We start from the raw sequence: 20,427 nt of genomic DNA, 5'->3' as shown, positions 1-20,427 counted from the left end.
CACGCTTTTCTTTGGTTTGTGAAGGCTGCTAGGTGGATATTTTTACCTGTCACCTGAGGATCAAGGCAACGCAGACTAAACAAGATCACCACAAGCTGAGAGGATGCAGCAAGAGAAGAGCAACTCAAGTACCCTATTTTCTTGCCCACATTTTTTAATCACCTGCTGTAGGCTCCTGCTGGAGTTGGGACAGTGAGCTTCGTAAACCTTTGTGCTGATGCAATGCAGACCTTACATGTCTACTCAGTGCCTGCTCAGTGACAAGAACATTAAAAGATAAATTAATGCAGGTTATACCATGGATCCTGCAGTTAGAATAACTCAACATTCCCTACATGAGAAAGCAAAAGCTCATTTTCTTCTTTTAATGCTTGCTGGCACCCAGCAAATAAACTGATGTCTACAGATGCCAAGATAGTAGCTGTGCTGAGGAAACAGGAAAAAGAGAGAGATGTGGCCTGCTAACCCAAACCAGAAAAGACAGATCAGCAAACTAGTACCAGGAAAAGCATTTCTCAAAAGCAAGCTCATATCATTTCTCCTTGCTTTGATATTCCAGTGGCTGGTGGTTAGAACACGAAACAGGAGGCGCAGCTTCCCCAGCCACACGAGGCGACAGTGGGACCGCATCCCAGCGCGTCTGCTCCAGCCACAGGGCTCTGCAGAAAGGAGCACGGGATTTGTGGGGCCAGAGAGGATTAGCAAGGGGGTGTTGGACTCCAGAGGGCTGACACAACACTCCTGGGAAAAAGTGGTTCTCACTGCTCCAAGGACTGCTTAGAAATTACACGGCTTCCCCACTCTGACAAAATTCGAGTTTAGGCTTCAACACATGCACTGTGGGACCTCAACACGTTTCAAAGCATTTTTGACTTTATATTCAATTTTTTGTGAATCTGCAGTGCAGTAATTCTCAAAGACATCAGCTCTAGATTTGGAGGGGTGTCTTCAACTGTTCCCACTTACCCACCGTTATTCCCTTGAAAGGCAGTGACAAGCCAACACGGAGCGCTCCAGAAATCTCCCTTGTCAAAATGTCACCAAGGGACGTGGTTTTTCACAAATGTGCTTTTCTGCTATTGGAACCTCTGCCACAGACAGTGGCTAAGTTACAAGGGTAAAAAGTATTTTTGTTGGCACAGCTTATTTGGGAATCGATTACAGCTTCAGCCACGGGCTACAACAATTTCCTCTATTGCTATGGAAACAAATCTATTTGCCTGGTTCCGGCACAGATTGCAGCTGATCCCAACAGCTCTGCCTCCCACCTGGAGAACAGGACTATCACCTGCCGCTTGATTGAAGCTTGGAGATCCGAACTCAGCAGGTGGTTAGGATCCAAAAGCACCGTTCCGCCTTGTGAGAGTCCCTCAGAAGCTGGGAGCACGGCCTGTAAGTTTGGAAGCAAACAACGAAGACTGTCTTCTGGCAGCACCGAGGGATACCTGCGGATCTCTGGAGCTGGCTGAGAGCCTAATTTACAGCTATACACCACTGCAGCTGTCTTTTCAGGACAGCTTCTCCAAAAGCCCCAGAAGAAACCCCTTCCTCTACACAAGATGCCAGATGCGTGCTGTTTCCTGCCCCCATTTTACCAACACACCTTGAACATTAGCCCAGCATCTGGCCCTGGTGGCAAAATGGGAGATAAAAGGGAAGAAGGCGCTTCAGACTAGCCATGGCCCAAAAATGATGCTTCAGGCTAGAAATCATGGCAATATCAGCCCTCTATATTTTGGGCACTCCAAGCCCTGTGTCTATAGCATCCCACTGCTAACACAAAGCACTCTGCATGCACGGGAGCTTCCAGGCTCGTGGCCCCACAGAGAAGCACACAGCACAGCAGAGAAGCACAACAAAAACAACTCGTGGCCTCCTCCTGACATGCAAAGGTGACCTTCCCCTGAAAACCTCCACTCGCCAACAAGCAGGTCTCAGATTTGAGGCACTGGATGAAAGACGAGCAGGTAGAGCTGAAGAGTTTGTAACCTTTCCCACAGCCACCAACCCTCCCTGCCCTTTGCTGTCCCACGGTTCTCTCTCTCCCCACCAGAATCCCTTTTTCCTTTTTTTTTTTTTTTTTGTAAGACTTATCCACACTGATTTCCACACTTTGTAATCACCTGTTTCCAAACACACAGCAGTAAAATCTGTGCCACGATGCACACAAAACATGGAGATCTCTACCTCTCACAGAGAACAAAACCACTTCTGCCTTAAACTAAACCCATCACTTCCCTCTTGCCTTGTAGTGAGGAAGTAACTCTGCAGGCCTGCACACACCTTTTTGTCCTCTGTGGATTTGTTACCTAACACAAAAAGCTTCTGCTGTGGGACTATTCTAAGACGACACGCAGCCAGTCACACTGTTTTAGCCACCAGAGCAGTTCAGGAATAGATTCTTCCTCTTAGACATTCACTACAAATACGAAATTTGAGACAAAAACATCATTCCAATAGAAAATCCACATTCCTTTCATGATTTTTTCATGATTTGTACATGGAAGGTTTTCTTGTAGAAGTCCAGCGGGAGCCCTTCAGAGCCTCCTATTAAGTGCCTGCATGCCATCAGTGCAATAGGCCCTCGATCCTAATTGGCACCCTTGGGTGCCATCGCTATGCAAACGAGCAGTAATCGCTCTTCATTTCCTGATCCAAACAGTTATTGCGGGCTCCGTTAAGCATTGCCTGGTTTGCTGCGAGATGGCTGCACTTGGAGAGATGGATCCCTTAACGTGCATCCCCCGAACAACCTTACAGAGCTGCCTCAGGCTTAATGTTTGCAAAATGCCCTGGGATCCTTGCGATAAATATCTGAGTGGCTCGCAAAATGCCAGCTCTGAGAGGTGATTCTCCTCTGAAAGCAGCTGCAGAAGAGTAAATGTTTTTGGAGAAAAAAAATAGATTGGTAAATATGTGCCAATTTCACCAGACTTTTTACCTTAAAACAAAATGAGGATGTAAGTGCTTCTACTTGCAGAAGCATAAGGCTCTGCGAGAAAGCCCTGAGCTGGGGTGCATCACCTGCCTGGTGTCAAGGTCACATCTCAGTGGTGGAAACCACATCCCTGAGGGGCGAGTCCTGGCCACGCAGCAGATCCAGGAGCTCCACGTCCTGACTCCTTGGTGCTGTGACAGCGTCCCTGCTTTCACGCAGCAGGTTCTCAGACCAACTACCGTTTGGCCTGTGATCTGAGAAAAACACCGTGAGCTTGTGAGCATCAGCTACTAGAGAGACATCAAACAAGCAATAAAAAAAACACAACAGACTGACCATGGTGCCTCAACCTGCCTGTTGGAGTGACTCCTTCCTCAGCAGGGACAGCTGGGCATTGCTACAGGCAGCGCTTAAACAAGGGTACGTGCGTGCCATGACCTACCTCTCAGTCTAGGAAAAATTTCTAGGTAGCATGAGGGAGAGAGCTCAAGTTCCTCCCATACCTTCTTACAGGCTTCTAAGATAAAACAATTTAGATTTCATCTATTTTCAAAGACCTGGGACTCACAGAGCAATGTGTGCGTGCCACCCATGCAGAGCACACCTGGGTCCAAATTCAACCACAACCTACCTTCAACCTAGGTCATTGTAATGTCTGTGGGATACACGCATTGCAGCGTGTGCAGCGCACAGAGGTTGAGACCAGGAATATATATACATATGCTCAATCCCTCCTGTAGCTCAATCTGTAGTTAAGCCTAAATACATTATACTTTGTCTACTGCACATACTTTTTCTCTCTCTCTCTGGATTCAGGAGTCACTGTACAACGATGGTTCTGCGCACACAGCCCTGAATGGATGTTTCAGGTGGTACAAAAACACCGAGACTTGTGTTCTTCTAGAAAGTGTTCAGAATAGTATTTGGAGTGATTTGTTGTTTCTTTTTTTTTCCCCTCCAAAAATAAATATATTGCAGAAAAAAATGGGTAAAAGCTGCCAATTTCACTACACTTTACCTTAAAACAAAAGAGGATGGAAGTGCTTTATTTGCAAAAGCACAAGACTCTGAGAAACCCCTTAGCTGGAAACAAAGACAGCCAGAGGAGCCTTTAAGAGCTGTCGCAGTCAGCCCAAACCCCAGTGATGCCGGACATAGGGGATATTAAACACCTTCCTTTCTGCCTGCCTTTAGGAACAAACCCCAGACGCAGTGATCAAGTGCATCTCAGTGCAAAAGACCCCTCACGGTCTGAGTCAAACCAGCTATTGAATTTTTAAAGAAATAGCTTCAAAAAAGCCCAGCTGGTTTAATGGGAGGTAACCGAATCGAAGTGATTTGGTTTCCTGGGGTAGATGCCTACAGGAGTTTTCATTTTCCAGTCCTCAAAAAACCCTTGTAGGGTCCTGCGGACGACCTACGAGAACAAGCCTTTAATGAAAACAAGTGTGGAAAGTCTACAGCCGGGATGCCTGGTCCTCCAGTGATAAAGGTGTATCTATAGGAATTGCAACCTGCAGAGTGGAAAAAGCTGGGGAAAAAAAAATCACAGGTTTGTTCTCTAAGGATGAGAAGAGCCCTGAGCCATTCAGCGAGTGCCTGGCTGTTGTAAGAGGGGTTAACTCCTGACTGCCTTAGCACGAGGGAAAGAAAATCAAGTCCCCAGGTGCCATCTGAGTCTGTTTAATAAAGAGGATAAAAGAAGAGGCCTAGCACGCTGCTCCGCACCGCATGCAGCCCGGAGAAAACACCTGCCTCTTTGTCGAGAGGCGCTGACGTGGCCGGCATCAGCAAGCAGAGCCAGCGGCTCTGCCAGGGAGGGAAACGCCTCCCGAAATCTGCGGGGACATCGCTCATCTCGGCTCCTGGAGCGGGTCCGTGTCCTGCACAAAGCCGGCTTTTAGGGGCCTGAACCACACCCCACTGCCGGCTCGTAAGGAGGGGTTATTCTTCTCCTCCTCCTCTCTGTCATCTGCTTTATTTTTTCTTCAAATGTAGTGGTGCAATATTAGAGGAATGGGAAATTAGTAGGCTGTGGGCTTAGTCACTTCCCAGGCATCACCGGGAATGGGCAAAAGATGGAGGTTTTTTATTCACCAGTTGTTTCCAGAATAGAAAAAGGTTGTTCTAGTTTGACATGAGGACACAGCTTTCAGCAAGCAGAATTCAGACTAGATCATGACAGCCAAGGAATTTAGTTTCACGCCACACTGCTATACATATTTCAAACAAGATTAAAGTAAAAAAAATGCAGAAAAAGCTATATTATTTTGAAACAAAGTAAAAAGGTTTCATTCCAGAAGGCTTAAATTTGCCTTTTGTTTCAGATTTTGACTTTTTTTCCTTGGGAACAAAAACTTAGTGAAGCTTGCATGCGTTTTTGAAAGGGTTCAGTGTTGCGAATTTTGGAAAAAAAATAAAAAGAAACGTGCAGGTCTAACCAGAGCTGTATCAGGTTCGTCACTGCCAGCCCAAGTTCCCAAGGCAAAGCAGCTGCCATCTCCAGCCTGCTGAAAGTACTCCAAACGTCTCCTTTACCACAACCCCAGCCAGAAAAACAACGTGAGAGCCCCTGAGAGTCATTTTCTTCTGTTCAAATCCCCCAGATGCTCTGCCCACAGTCCAAGCTTTGAATTCAGGGTATGCCTTTCCAAGGGGTCCTAAGGACATACCTGACTCCACGCAGCTGGCTTCTGCTCTAGTCCTCCGATAGACGCATCTCCCTGCCTCTTCCTGCTCTTAAGCAAGAGGAGAGGCTTTATCCTGTCCCAGGAGCTTCAGTCACCTCCCAGGTGCTGGCTGGAAGCAGCACATCAGGGCAGGGCTTTGCAGAAGTACTCCACGGTGGCCTGCTCGTGCCCTCATTAGTGCCTGTGGTGACATCCTGCACCGAGAGCGGGGCTGGGACAACGTGGAAATTTGGATCTTCCCTATCTGCCTTCCCGAGCCCCACACCCAGCACAGGATGCCAGGCCAGCAGAGAGGCAAGCGTGGACCTTTCAGCTCTGCTCCTGAAAACCTTCCACCTCGCTCCTGGCTCTCGCCCTGCGCTCACGGCCAGTGTGCTGCTCAGCCCTGCAACCACCTCTTCATCTCTTATCTCCCTGTTTGCCAAACCCGTCCTTCCCTCCTGCTGGATCTACCCACGTCCAGGACTCGGAAAGGCTGGCACCTTACCGAGGCTCTTCGTGGGATGGGAAGTTTCCAGCATGGGGCGTAACAGCAGAGAAAACTGATGCCGTGGTCCTACAGGGGGGAGAGGCGAGGCGCTGGCCCCTCAGCCAATTTTTAAATTCGTATCTCCCCAGGTTCTCATGAGCCCTTTATGAGTCAGGACCTGACCACCTTCCAGGCAATTAAACCCAAATTGCCTCTCCCCTCTCCGCGATAGCAGGTCTCAGGTATGCAGCGCAGGTGGAGCTGCACGCTGGGTACGCGGGAGGAGGCGAGGCCGATCACCCGCGTGATAGCACCGGGAGAACCGGAGCACCTCTGCTGATGAGCTGGGTTTCCCTCTCCACCAGCTGCACGGGGCTGATGCCAGCAGGAGCAGGGATGAATTTGGCTTGGTTACGACAGCTGATGGCCTCCTAACTTCCGCAGAGCACTTCACAAGGCAGAGGGGTTTCCAGGCCTCCCCTCCTCCTGCTTCTCTCTCCAACTCTTGCCTACGAGCAGCATCAGGATGCAGGAAACCGGCTGGCCATCCTGGGTAATACGAATACACAACAGCTACAGGCTAGATACAATTCCTGATATATGAAATCTGTGATTTACAGCACATCTTAGCCTCAAGTTTTTAGTAGGATACAGCCAACGGAAGTCCCTCAGCCTTTGTGCTGGGTGATAGCAACTGGTGTTCAGCTTTCAGACACTGACCTCTGGGATGTCCCAGACAGCAGGTGACCCATAAAAATGGGTGTTATGATGCCTAAATCCCTGCTGACAAACCATCCAACATGAGCACCCCAGCACAAGAAATAAATGTTCGACCAAAGCCCCGTTAGTACACCGCGTCCTGAGACCACATGCTTCAAATGGAGCTGCTAGCTAACTCCATCCTAAGCAAGCCCTGATTTTCAAAGGCACAGAGCACCAACAAGACCCAATGGTCCTGAAAATCCCAGGCAGCTTATGTCCACCTCCAGGAAGCCACACGAGCAGCTTTGCTACAGAGCCGGACGGGGACAGCCTTTGTCACGGAGTCACTGCAGGCAGGAAAGGCACGGTGCCCGCCAGCGCGCTGAAGACGCTGCCTCTGAAGCTCCTCGTCATGTGAATGAAAGCAATTACAAGCTACTTAATAAGGAAAAGGGAGCTGAAACCTTGCTTAGATTTTAATCTTTGGGGTGTGCCTGTCTGCGGGCAGCCAGCCAGCTCTGCTCACCCTCTGTACGCTCCCAGGTGCTGGAGTGGTCCCTACCTTGGGTACTTCAACGTGCTTTGAGTTTTTAAGGCAGCTGCAAGGTAAGCTGCTGGTGCCAGCGGGCTACAAAGTCTCTTCCTCTCAGCAGTGTTTTGGGGAGCCTGTTCCTGGTGAAAATACCCCCTTGCAGGCAAAACAAGCTGCAAAGCTCAGTCTGTCTGCCAGGGCCCTTGTGACATGCAACCACAAGGGTGGGCACCGTCAGCAGCAGTCCCAGCAGAGGAGCCAAGAGATGGCTCCAGCACAGCTTCCTCTTACCCCGAGCAAGGAGCGATCCCTACAGGTCACAGCCTGGTTGTGCCCTTGTCCATCCCCAAGGCCACTGTGTCCCCAGGGCCACAGAGGCTGCAGCTGGCCCTGGGCAGCAGCGTGAGGAAGAACACGATCGATCTCTGCCCGCTCGTGCAGTGCTCTGCAAAGGAACTGACGTACCGCCAGAGCAGCACTCTTTGCTAATAAATTCTCCAAGTGCCAGAAATCAGCAGCCCATCGCTTAATTGGGAATGATTCTGCTTTCTGTGTAAGCCACTTAAAAAGATGTAATTATACCCCAGGAGATGAAACACTAGCTATTCTTTAAAAGCTGACTGCAGCTCTTATTAGCTGCAAACACACAGAAGGAAAACTCGCCAGCCATCCCCCTTTTTGATGGCTCAACTGCAACTTTAAAATGTTAATAACAATTTTTCAGCCTGCTTTTGTCAGGAGTTTGTAGGGCACTTGCAGTAATAGCCCCTTTACACCTAATAGCCACCTTGCCCTCTGTTTGTCTCGGTGATGAGCTGGATCCAACACTGGACCTAGTTCTGAGGACTAAATGAATGCCCTGGGAAAGGAAGCAGCGCTGCTTTGATCCGGTAAATACAGCTTTCCTGGAGGGTGCCACGGGGTGCCTTTACACTCCTGAACTGTCCGCGCAGCCCCAGCCAGCCGCCAAGTTCACGTTACAGCGCTCCGGTTCCCCGGTCGCGGGAGGGGACCTCCCTTGGATGTCGGGGCACCAGGCTCACCTTACCGCTCCGGGCCCCGCAGGAGCTGCGAGCCACAAGTCCTGTACTGCTCCTGCCTTCCGGGCAGGGACCCCGTGGCTGAGCCCTGCAGCACTTCCCGAGTCCATGCAACAGGGAGGCAAACTCGGGCTTTCAACACAAAAGCCGTTAATAGACAACAAACCTTCCAAACCAGGGTTACTCTCCTTCAGCCCAAAATATCACCTGCGACACCAGCTGCAAGGCGATCCTTCCCTGCCTAGAGCACCACAGGACCCGCAGCCAGCAGCTCCAAGCTGTGCTGCCCCCACCAGCGCTGTCCTGGTGCCTTCAGAGCGATCTCTCGCACGCTCCTCCTAGGTGGAAGCACAAAACTCATTGCACCATTGAGCCTGTGTACCCCTGGAGGACTTGACCAGTGACCTGAATGTCAGCCCTCAGCTGCAAACCGGGCTGAGGTCAGTCAGGAGGAAGAGTCTCACGGTTTAACAATAATTAATGCATATTCTGACCTTCACGGTCCTCAAATTGAAAGGTATTTAAAACTTGCAAAAGGCTTGAATTAGAACTTCTTATCAACTTCTTAAACTCCGCAGACTCTGAGGATTTTGTTATCTAGACCTAAATCAGGGTCACAGTCCCTATTCTCCAACCCCTATGGGACAAGGCAGGACCTCAAATTAACACCCAACAGACCAAGCCCACCTTTTTGAAACCCACAGGAAGGAAAGCCAGGGAGAGAAAGCTTCTCCACAGAGGTCAGACGCAAACACAAGGCTCCCTGCCCCAGAAAAGCAGCATCCAGGTTTCAGGATTGCTAACCCAGGTCTGTGCACCGCCAGGCTGCCCTCCAGTGATCTGGATGAGGCGTGGGCACATACCTGCATTTCTCTTGCATTAGCCAGAGAGCACAATGCAAACCTTGTGCCAGTGTTATGCTTTTATGTCAGCTGTTACCTGATCTGCTACGAAGGTAGAGCAGCGTGGACAGACTGTGCCTGATCTGGCATAAAACCTGCCAGTGCAAAGTTAACCCTTGAAGTTCATTTGAAGAAGCTGGAACCAGCAAAGAAAGTTTACGCTGGGCTAGCGCTGTGAAATTTTTGAGCCACCATTGCTACGACTAGATTTATTTCACCTTTGTTCTCCAGCTTGAGTGACATCCCGTGCCTGGGAAGGATGGGCAGCTTCCGCCCCGCTGTCTGCACTTGTGGAAGCAAGTGACAGCAGGAATTACACTTGGGGCTTCGGGCTGTAAACTCACAGCCTGCAATTTAGGATCTCGTCCCACCTTGTCCACACAGGTGGCTGAGCGTGTTCGCAGCGGGAGGCTGTCAGCCTGCCTCTGAAGGACCAAGGCCACCAGCATGAAGCTCGCTCCAGGACTTGGACTGAGCCCCCAGGGCAGATCTAACACGTCACGTCATGATACTGGCCCTGCGTCACGAGCAACTCGGTGGCTGGAGGCTTTCAAACAGACATAAAATCATGCATAACTGCCTAACTACAGAAAGGCTCGTAATGCTAAACCCAAGCTGACATTTAAGAAGGCTGCAATAAGGTCTCCCCAGAGCTTTCTCTTCTCCAGGCTAACCAAACCCAGCTCTCCCAACCTTCCTTCGCAGGAGAGGTGCTCCAGGACGGCCACGCCGCTGCAGGTGACACTTTATGCCTCCACGGCTGTTCTTCGCGATGCTAGTCAAATAACTCACATGCATCGCAGTCATTAACTGCGTGCCCACCTTTCCCAGGGCAGCCGACTCGACCCTGAACACGCACCGCAGGAACAACAAGCATCTGTGGCTGCAGCCGGGCCCGCTGGCTGTGTGGGACTGCTACGAAGAGCCTCAGCCCAGCACTGCAACTCCTTGGATCCCCGTCACCAGTACCCAGGGAGAGCAAACGTCTCTCCTTCCTCAGGCATGGACAAAAGTGAGATGAAAACCAGTGGCTGCCATGGGGAAGCCTGCACAGAACTCCAAGGCGAGCACTGGACACGTTTCAGCCGTGTCTGACAGCTGTTGTAAAGCTACACGTGCACAATTTTTTATTTTTTTTTTTTAATTCTCTCACAACCACATACCCCACAATGAAAAATTTCAGTCCAACCAGATGAAGCTGGCAAAGACGCGAGCTATTGAAGTCGGGAAAGCGTGGTATAAACTTCATCAGAGCAGCACGCAATCCTGCCTGTCCCAAGAGACCTTCCCGGGGCCCTGCTGTGCTGGGAGCTGCACAAACCGACACGGCACGACCACCCCCAGCGCAGCAGCTCGCTGCTCTCGGTGCCCAAAATTACTGAATCGTTTTTCACTGTACTGGGTGCGCAGTTTCATTACTCTAATTACAAGGCATTAATTCCTAATTGCTCAACTAATTTTTGTATTTGAAAAGGAAGAAGGATGTAAAGGATGTTTACCGCACCCACATGCCATTGACCTTATGCCTTGATGTCTAAAGATGAAAGCAGGAAGGAAGGAAAAGTTTTGGGGCTTTCAAAGGCAGAGCTTTGCATTTGTATGACAGACCCATAAACAGCGCAGGACAAAAAATCCTACTGATGTTTCACGGCATCTCAGAGGCACTACAAAGTTTTGCCACAAAAAAAAAAAATGTTTTTAGAAAAGAAAATTAAAATCTATCATTTGTGAAGACTGGGACTTACAGTTAAATAATTCCAGGGAACAAATTCAATATTTGTCTTTGGCATATAAGCACAAGGCCCTGATGGATCTGACAGGGGAGGACATCCCTGCTCTGCAGCACACGGTGAGCAATCTGTCTCCTGTCTGGCCGCGGGCAGCTCATTCTCGTGGCTGGGGTTTGCGTTGGAGCAGAAGCAGGGCAGGGATGGGGGGAATGGAGAAGACATTCACCAAGCTTCGAGGTGGGAAGAAGCAAGGACTGAGGGAGGTGCTCGTCTCCTCCGCATGAGCTTTACCACTCCCGTCCCTTCCTTTCCAGGGTGCTGATTTCATACTCAGAGAGAAACAAAACAAGGCAGAGGAGCGCAGAGAGAAGAATCTCCATCTGCGTCCCTCTCCATCACACACTGGTCTTGGGGAAGGGGGTTAGGAGCGGTGGCACGCAGAGCAGCTGACCCCAAGCCTCTCAGAAGGCTGCCCAAAGTCACAGGTTCAAACTGTACCAGTTGTGCAGAGCTGCTCGCTCACGTCTGCGCACAGACTTGTCCCCGCTGCCATACCCCCTGCTATACCTCATAAATTAAGCCCGTGACAGATTTTAGAAAGACAGGGATGGGCAAGGAGGGAACTCAGTGATCAGACAAAGAGCAGCAAAACCTCATAGCCAAACATCCTGTTCTGCCTTATTTACATGTTATTATTTGGCACTAATACCATCCTTGTAGTATCTGCGTACCATTTTAGATCCACACTTTGCTCCCATACACTGGAGAAAAGAGCTTCATCTCTCTCTTTACAGAAGGAGGCATCAATTCAAGCCTCCCTCATCCCCACCAGATCCCTGTGTCAGCAGGTTAGGAGGGGACAGTCCTCCTCCTCCTCCTCTCCAGCAGAGCCAGCGGGTGAAGCGCAGGTGCCAGCAGCACCCCAGCCGCCCTGTGCGAGGCTCAGAGGAGCAGCCTCCCTGCCCAGCCCTACCTGCGGAGGCTCCTCAGCTGCGGCTTTCCCCCAGAAGATGGATGCGGAGCAGCGTGCAACCAGTCTCCCAGCACCTTGCCCCCCAAGGGCTCGAAGCAGCGGGTATCTCCGATCCTCCCTGGCAGCGAGGCGGCTGTGGGCGAGGCAGAGCCCTTACCTGCCAGGCGGACCGAGAGGGCCGGCTCCGGGAAGCCAAGCCTTGTTTTGAGGAGGAGACTTGGGTGTGTTTTGGCCTTCAGGGGAATCAAACAGGTTTCTCCATTCAGGCTGCACGGTCTCCCCTCCCCGCCAGCTCTCCTCTACATTCCTCGCATTCTCCGGCCCTGTGCTGTGGTGGGGACAGCAGGGAGCAGCCCCCCGCTCTCGCCCACCGGATTTCTTCCTTCCCAGGCCAAACATCACCAGAGCTGCCCAGGGACAGGCTCGCCCCGCAGGAAGGGGGAGCGGGCACCCCGCTGCTGCTCCCCCACAGGCAAGCCCCTGCCTCTGGGAGAGCCGCTTCCAGCAGTGGTACCCAGGGAGCATCAGGGGCTGGCACTGTAATTAGCACTCAGAGATCCTCTCCTTGTAACTAATTAAACGAGGTACGCAGGTGTGATTATCACCATTCACAGCAGAGGAAGTCGTCAGGTACTATCATCTTCCTCAATTTATTTTCCCTTCTAATTAATTGCTGCAGTTGCCACAAGATCCCCGAGGCCCAGCTCCACCAGCCAGTCTCTTGGACGCAGCGAGGCCCTCAGACAGGCTTTTTGCCAGCCCCTAAGGACTTGGGGTTAGAGGCAGGAGTTTTGAGCACTTTTCAGAAGTCAGAGCTTCAGCCCAGGACTGCCACAGGCTGACAAGAAGGCGCTGAAGCCCCAGCCCTGCATCTGTCGGAGCCTCTCCCCATCTGTGAGCCCACCTCCCCCTGCAGCTGCAGCCTGATCAGAAGTAACGAGGAGCCTGGAGTAGATGGGCCCCCAGAGATCTTCTGACTTCCCCTTTCTTGTGCTGGATCTGCTTTGTGTTGGATCTGCTGCATGACGGTGGGCAAACCACCAGCAGGCTGGGCTGGGCTCTAACAGGGCAAATAACCCATCCCTGGCTCGCAGAAGCACAGCGAAGATAACGTCTGGAAAGCCCTGATGTCAACGTTGTGATTCCAATCCCAGATCTTCCTCTCTGATCTACTCGCGCTGCAACACCTGCAGTGGCGCAGGCTCAGCTGAGCTTTCTTCCCCAGAGGCTGCCGCTGATCCCAGCTGAGATAGGCCCGGGAGAGGAGATGTCGTGTTCACAGAGCCGCGCCCTGAGCTCGGGATATGCACAAAGCAGTGTCCAACGCAGGAAACAGCCTGCTTAAGATGCAGCCCAGTCCCTGCCCCTGCAAAGCATCCTTCAGGGCTCCAGCTGACAGCGTAGCTTTATTTTCAGTAACCCCTGAGTCATCCCATCGTTTGCTGAAGGTTCGTTCAAGTTATTTCCTGAAATAATAGTGACTAACAGCCTGGCCAGCCTGTTGGGTACAGTAGGTCCTCTGCCAAGTGAGCAGAAGGGACACCCCAGGGTCTGAGGACTGTGATTCTTTTTCTAGTATGAACACACTGTTCTGCAGTGAATGTTCAAAAAATAGCATCTATTGTGAGCACCTCAATATTAAACACCAAAAAATAAAATGGACAAGGAGGTTCTAAAAGAATATACACAGGTTTTACTAGCTGCAGACAACCAGTTTGTTGGACTGGCACAAACACAGGCTAAAACATTAGCCGTGATGATGTCTGTCAGCACTGCTCTCTGCCTTAGAAGAAACAGAGCAAAGAATTGCTTTTCTAATTAACTAAGAAGAGACAGGCGCAGTGATAAGTCGCATTTTGTTATTAGCTTAAAAATACTGGTCCAAACACATGTACAAAGCTTATAAAGACAGGTCTTAAACTCAGGGGTGTGGTGGCAATACAGAACAGCAGAGAATGTGCTCCCCAGCTGGCACCTCCATCACAACAACACGAATGCTCAAGTTGGTAGTGAAAGACATGCTGTACAGTGAGCAGCCACGTGAGATGTGGAGAAACACCAAGCAAGATGTTTCTTTCCCTGCCACAACATGAACTACCACCGCTCTAGCCCCGTCAGTATCAATTTTCTGAAGGCTCCTCAAGCTTCACTCTCCGTGTCCCACCCCCTGATGTCACCCAAACCCCCCAGTAATGACCTCACGCAGCCTTCCTCCCCTTCAGGAGTCAGCCCCTTGCTACTCCAGTCTGAACCAGCACCTGCTGACGTATCAGTCCCACGCTGGGTTCTCCAGGCTGGGCTGACCCTGTGGCAGCCGCTCCTGAGAGAAGGGAAAAAGGGAGACATTTTGGTTTACTTCATTTAGGTAGTGTTTGTTGCAGAAAACCACGGCTATGTCATTTCAGCTGCAGGGTTACAAAACTGTGAGATGTAAGGCTACTGCAGAGCAGCACGTGAGTGTAGGGGAGCGTTTGCCTACTCACTGCTACACATCATACCAGCCACATGCAGCCTCTTGGGAGTAAGGCAAGAGGCGATTTAAGGCCTGTCTATGAAAGCCACAGAAGAACTATAATACTGCTACAATTGCCCCTTACATAGAATGGCTCGGGTTGGAAGGGACCTTAAAGCTCATCCAGTTCCAACCCCTTGCCGTGGGCCACCCACTAGATCAGGTTGCCCAGGGCCTCCTCCAACCTGGCCTTGAGTATTTCCGGGGATGGGGCACCCACAGCTTCTCTGGGCAACCTGTTCCAGTGCCTCAGCACCCTCAGGGTAAAGAATTTCCTCCTGACCTCTAAATCTCCCCTAATTTAAAACCTTTTCCCCTTGTCCTAGCTGCCTCAGCACACAGTCACTCTCCACCATTTTTATAAGACCCCTTTTTAATTGTTGAAACGTCACAAGAAGATCTCCCTGGAGCCTTCTCCTCTCCAGGCTGAACATCCCCAGCTCGCTCAGCCTTTCTTCGCGGGAGAGCTGCTCCAGCCCCTTGTCCTTGTGAACCTCCGCTATCTGAGACTTACACAGAGAAAACCAGGAACAACGACGACAGGATTTAACCACATCCCACAGTATCACCCAGAAGGAGCAGTCAAGCCCCAGCCAACCGTGGCAACTGGGATCCCAGGGACTGCTGCTCCCCATCGGGGTAGCAGGGACTCCGCTGTGGCAACACACCTGCCCTTCAGCTGGTGCTTGCACAAAAGGTCCTGGCTTATTATTGCAATTAAACCTGCGACACATCCAGCAGCACCAGATCTCTCAGTTTTGAAGCTGCACAGCTCTTTCAGGGGAGTTGCTTTCATCTGCACTAATGTAATTGCAAGGGGAATCAAGCTCGTGCACTTCAGAGATGTGAGGAGGTTTGCACAGGTGGATCACCAAGGGCAACACCACGACCCTAAAACACATAGCAGCCCCAACACCATTTAGTACATGACTGCCAACCACCACTTTCTGTAGAAAAGGTAAAGCAGGGAAACTTTTCTAGCCACGGCTGTTACTAGAGGGGAGCAGAGAAGCGGATGCTCCAAGCACAGCATGAATGTGACAGGCTTCCCAGTTAACAGCCCAGAGAAAGAAACAGGGAGTGTGTTGTACGTTTTAAAATGTCAGAAGAGAGGGAAGTCTCATCAACTGTTGTCTTCCAAGACCAGCAAACCATGGAAAGGGACTTTCTATGTTTCTCACCTGGACTAGGACAACGCTGGTGGGTCAGAGACACTGGATACCACTGGAAGTGTAGTATAAATGTAGGTATGTTACCATACAAATACTCTAACGTAAACCACAGCTTTGTCTTTTATTTCCCAGCAAGGTGAGTGGGGACCTTTTATTTTGCTATAGCTAAGGGTTTTCATACTCTGCTCAGACCAAAATAACTGTGTCCGGCCATGCAGACAGCTTACCTCGAACTGGAGATTTCCAGGGCTGTGGTGTCAGGCCAGTCCACACCAATCCCGTACTGCAAACAAAAGCACATCTACGGTGTGCAGCAGCTTGAACAGGTAGGGACAATCAGTCCCAAACAAATCGTTGTGGTTTTATCCCAATTAAGCTTTTAGATAAACCACTCTTTCCAAAGTATAGGTGGATGTCACTCGCACCAGCAGGTGCAGAAACCCTGATGGGTGTTTTTCTTCTTCATAATTACAGGCGCATATTCAGCTTTTAATGACATGGCATTTCAAAATCACAGCAGTGGCCAGAGGCAGAAGGTTTTTTGCCAGCAAGTGGCAGGCCTGTGTGACATCTAGAAGAGCAGCACGCCACGGGGCCACTCAAATACAGCACTGCCAGGTTGCTCCAGACCAGAAGCTGAAAGGCTGTCCAGTAAATCTGTAGGGAAAGTCAATTTGCTTAACTTCAGGCACTGAACTGAGACAATCACATCAGGAGCCTCATTTCTGCAGCTTCTAGAGGCTTCGGCATAAAGACTCCAGAATGAATGAATTCCTACCTGTGGTTCCTAATCTAAATATGCAGCGTGTGCATGTGCAAGTCTGCGTGTAAGGGGAGTGAAACGAGGCTGTTTTCACTCCCTTCATTCACAGGAACAACCACAATTCGGATACTACTTTGAGGCCAGCAAAATTGTAACTCTTACCACTGCAAGAAGTAGCAGCTTTTCCAAGCTGGCAGTTACAGGCTGAACACCAACAAATTCAGGACGCCTCAGTACAAGGCCACCAAGCTCAATCCAGCCAGTAAGGCCAGCCTCATCTGGAAAGGGCAGAGTCAGCCTGCATACCTCTGGAGCAAACCCTGCCTGTGCTGCTGTCAACAAAATAAAGTCCCTTATCTTCATCAGCAGAGGAACAGAATCCAAGAGGGCTTTTTTCCTCTGTATGGAGTTAAAACCAAGAGGGTCTGCTGTGGAAACACCCCGACACGGCTGCAGATCTGGACTCCCTCCCAGGGCCACGAGCCAAAGGTGTGGTGAAGGCTGCCATCCCGGTGTGCCAGCCCAGCCCCACGCAGCAGGGACCTTCTGCCCCTCGGTTCCAACAACAACCTTCTCCAGGGGTGCACACACTCCTGCAGCAGTGGAGAAGGGAGGGAGCAGCAGGTTGGAAGAGCCATTTTCCATCTCTACTTTGGAAACACTGTTTTTCTGTAGGTAAATTTTGGACTGAAGTATCTGATTTTACCAGGAAATGGATTCTCCCTGCATCTTCTTCATGAGAAAGCATAAGCACCTCTCATCAGGATGTGCCACGGTTAGTACTGGTTAACGCTTGTTTCACTGCTCTTTATCTGTCTCCCCTATTTAGTGCACCACAAAGCAGATCATTTGGGATCAGTGAGACATAAAAATTACATCACACAAGGAAGCTGCAGCCACAGAAACCACTCACAGACTGGACAGAATGCTTAACAGAAAAAGATTTAAAGAACTCTGACAATTTATGTAAAAAAAGTAAAAGAAACGGAGGTGACTTGACTGTAGCATGAGAGGACTTTTCATGGAGAGAAAGCGACAAGCACAAAGGCTACTTTCATCCAGGACATGAAAACAGGAAAATTGAGGACCGAGCTGCAGACTAGATACTTTGAGCTTTTTGCATTCAGAGACGGGTTGTGTTTGTTTTTGGAGGAGCGATGGGAGTTAAACACTGCCACTTCTCAGAAACATCAACAGAAGTCTCATCCATTTCTCGAAGCCCAGAAGCTGTCCCAGAAGGGCTACCAGAGCCACACAGAAGTCAGTGCTAGAAAGCCCACAGCTGGCAATGTGTAGGTCAGGCTGGGCTGTCTGCGAGCTGCAGTCATGCCTGTAGGATGGACGTACCGTGCTCTCTTCTGGGTAGGGTAAATCAGCCTGCTCTGAGCTCCCTGCTGCCAGGGGCACGCTGCTGCCCCTTCCAGAGACAGCCAGCCTAAAACCAGTTTGCGTAACTCTGCAGTACGTTCCTTTCCAGAGGTGCGGCGTGCGTACCTTTAGAAACAGCGACGTCTACAAGGCAGGAACCTGCTCACCTTTCAAAATCCAGACAGCCGTTTTATAGGCAGGGGGTTATACGGAGCAGCACAGCAATTCTTGACATTCCTCTGACAGCAACGGCCTTCTGCCCAAAGGCGTGCAGTCTCCCTGACCAGCCCAACTTGTATTTGAACAGTTACAATATATTTAGAATTTTCAAGTCTTTCCTAGTCAAGAAAAATGAGTCACCACCACTCCACAGCACTCAACTCCACTGGAATATTTCCTCTTTTGGGTAAGGCTTTCTTACGCGCAACCACCTGCCCCATCCTTGCACCGAAGGTACAGGGAAGGCACCAAACACATCAATCCTTCGGGCCTTCGCCAAGGTGACAGAAAAGCAAAGCCTCAGTAGAGGCTGAGCAGAGTTGCGATGAGTAGAAGGGTGTAAAATCACTACACCCATTTGTTGCAAGGGAATCAAACTGGTTTTTCATGAGGTGTCATTACAAAGCGCTGCCGAAATGCCAGACCTCACCTTCCTAATAGCAGGTAGCTGAACAGAATCACATACCCCTGACTATTCAGGGCTAGAATACAATAATCTCAGCAGGAAACCACCCATGGCCATGGAAACACACCTACAAAGGAGGTCAGGAGCTCTCACAGCTAAGACAAGATGATCTTGCCAGCAAACACTGGGCAAAAGAGAAGCCATGGCTAAGTGCCAGCCTGATGGCGCTGCTAAGACAGTAAAACAGCGTGTGCAATCTGCTAACAGAAACACCTCAGACATGTTCTGTTGCAAGCAGGGAGATGCCTATTTATTTCTCATCACCAGCTCAGCAAGCTTCCTCCGGGCAAACAACTCGCTTTCCTTCTCCCATAATAACGACCAAGTTGCACCATCACGTACATCTGTGGACCTGGCACTTTCCAAAGGTTTGCACAAGCACTAACGAAACTTGGTAAACAGTTCTCTGAAGGAGCAGAGTCCAGCCCACCCACGCCACGTTTGGCTTCGCAGCGCTAAAAGGTGTGGAAACTCGTACCATCGCTCGGAGATCACTGCCATCAGCAGATCCGAAAAACATACGCAAGGATTTACTGAGTAAAGAGGTGCCACTTTCACAACAAAAGGGTGCATTTGAGCACTGTGAGGCACGGTGGGTCCCTGTACTTCTGTCACTGAGGGTAGTGAGCTTCCACATCAGTAACCATATGCCTGCACGACACAAACATCCCCCTGCACCTAAAACCTCCCACATATCCACCTCAGGGTTGACTTAAATTTGTCTCCATCTTTGGACACACGAGATGGCTTCTGACTTTTTTCATCAATCGCTCCTCTCACCTTTCCCCAGGTAATTACAACCAAGCCATTATTTTTTCCTTTCTGGCGCTGAGGTGTGTCTGGACAAGAGCTCCTCTGCACTCCAAGGGCAAGACTGAAAAGCATTTCTTAGACTGTAACGTTCCTCCTGTGCATACGCCCCTTTCACGATCTCTCTGTAAGGAAGGAAATGGGGCTCTTAGTTACTTCATCTCCACCTAGAGAAGCACTTTTCTTCCTCTCCCTCTCCTATTTCTCTAGGGAAAGAAACAGAAGATATCTCCTTTATCTCTCCCACTGCTTGTCAAACCAAAAACCATCTCATGTCAGCAAAATGGGGAGCTGCAACAAGAAAAAGACAGAAAGCAAAGTGAAAGAGATTAAAAGTTTGACAAGAGTGCTCTAGGAAAGTCTTTGATGTCTTCAGCAGCTCCTGTTGAGCTCCTGTTGAGCTAACAAGAGCGGCAGATTTGACCCTAGATATTTGGAAGGAAATGTTGATAATGGCAGTTTTGCTTTGTAGGCTCCTGCTTACTTGCATGCTCACGCACACGTAAGATACACATTGCAGAGAAGATGCACGCCAAAAATTACAGGCCAGAGTACAGAAGGAGCTCATTGGCTTGCCCAAAGAACAGAAGATGGGGCTTATTGGGTGCTCACTGGGAAAAGAAACAGAGCTGAGAGAAGGCAGCTCGATCAGGGCTAGAAGAGGCTATGGATAAAGCAAGGTTCCTCCTCTGTTGTGGCCAGGGCTATAAGCATAGCGATGTCAGGTTCCACCACAGCAACAATGTGTGTTTACTTCTGCTTGAAAAACAGAAGCTAGTCAGCCTCCCAGAAATGCTGGGAACTGACCTAATTACATAGGGAATACCAAGTCAAACCAACTTCAGCGTGATGCAACGCTTCTTGCTGTGCCCAGCTCTGGGAAACTGCTCATCCCCATACAAGCAAAACTCTGCTTTACTCTCGTACTGACCATACTCTTGAGGGAAAATAAACCATCTGCTGCTTTTTATCCAGCAGACCTGAACTTCCAGTGCCTCTTGTTTCTGTAGCAGCTTCTGGATTTACCTTCACAAAACACAAGGAGATGAGTAACTCTCCACCTGAACGGTGTCCAAGTTCTGAGAGCCAGCATTTTGGAGAACGTTTGAAGCAGCAGGGCAGATCTAGCTGGGAAACGCCA

General features: G+C 50.1%; 1 protein-coding gene across 3 annotated transcripts in view; it reads right to left on the bottom strand.

Annotated features, from left to right (window-relative positions):
- Nucleotides 1–12,324, bottom strand: part of ZNF185 (zinc finger protein 185 with LIM domain) — a 45,844-nt gene extending 33,520 nt beyond the window's left edge. The window contains exon 1 of one of the 3 annotated variants that reach the window (XM_067005204.1): nt 11,977–12,324. The gene's annotated coding sequence lies outside the window, so the exon portion shown is untranslated. The remainder of the gene's footprint in view (nt 1–11,976) is intronic. The other 2 variants (XM_067005203.1, XM_067005205.1) reach the window with 2 other exon arrangements.
- Nucleotides 12,325–20,427: the final 8,103 nt, after the last annotated feature.

This window comes from Anser cygnoides, chromosome 13 (genome assembly GCF_040182565.1).
Source record: "Anser cygnoides isolate HZ-2024a breed goose chromosome 13, Taihu_goose_T2T_genome, whole genome shotgun sequence".
NCBI classification, from domain to species: Eukaryota; Metazoa; Chordata; class Aves; order Anseriformes; family Anatidae; genus Anser; species Anser cygnoides.
This window is presented reverse-complemented; position numbering and strand designations above follow the sequence as displayed.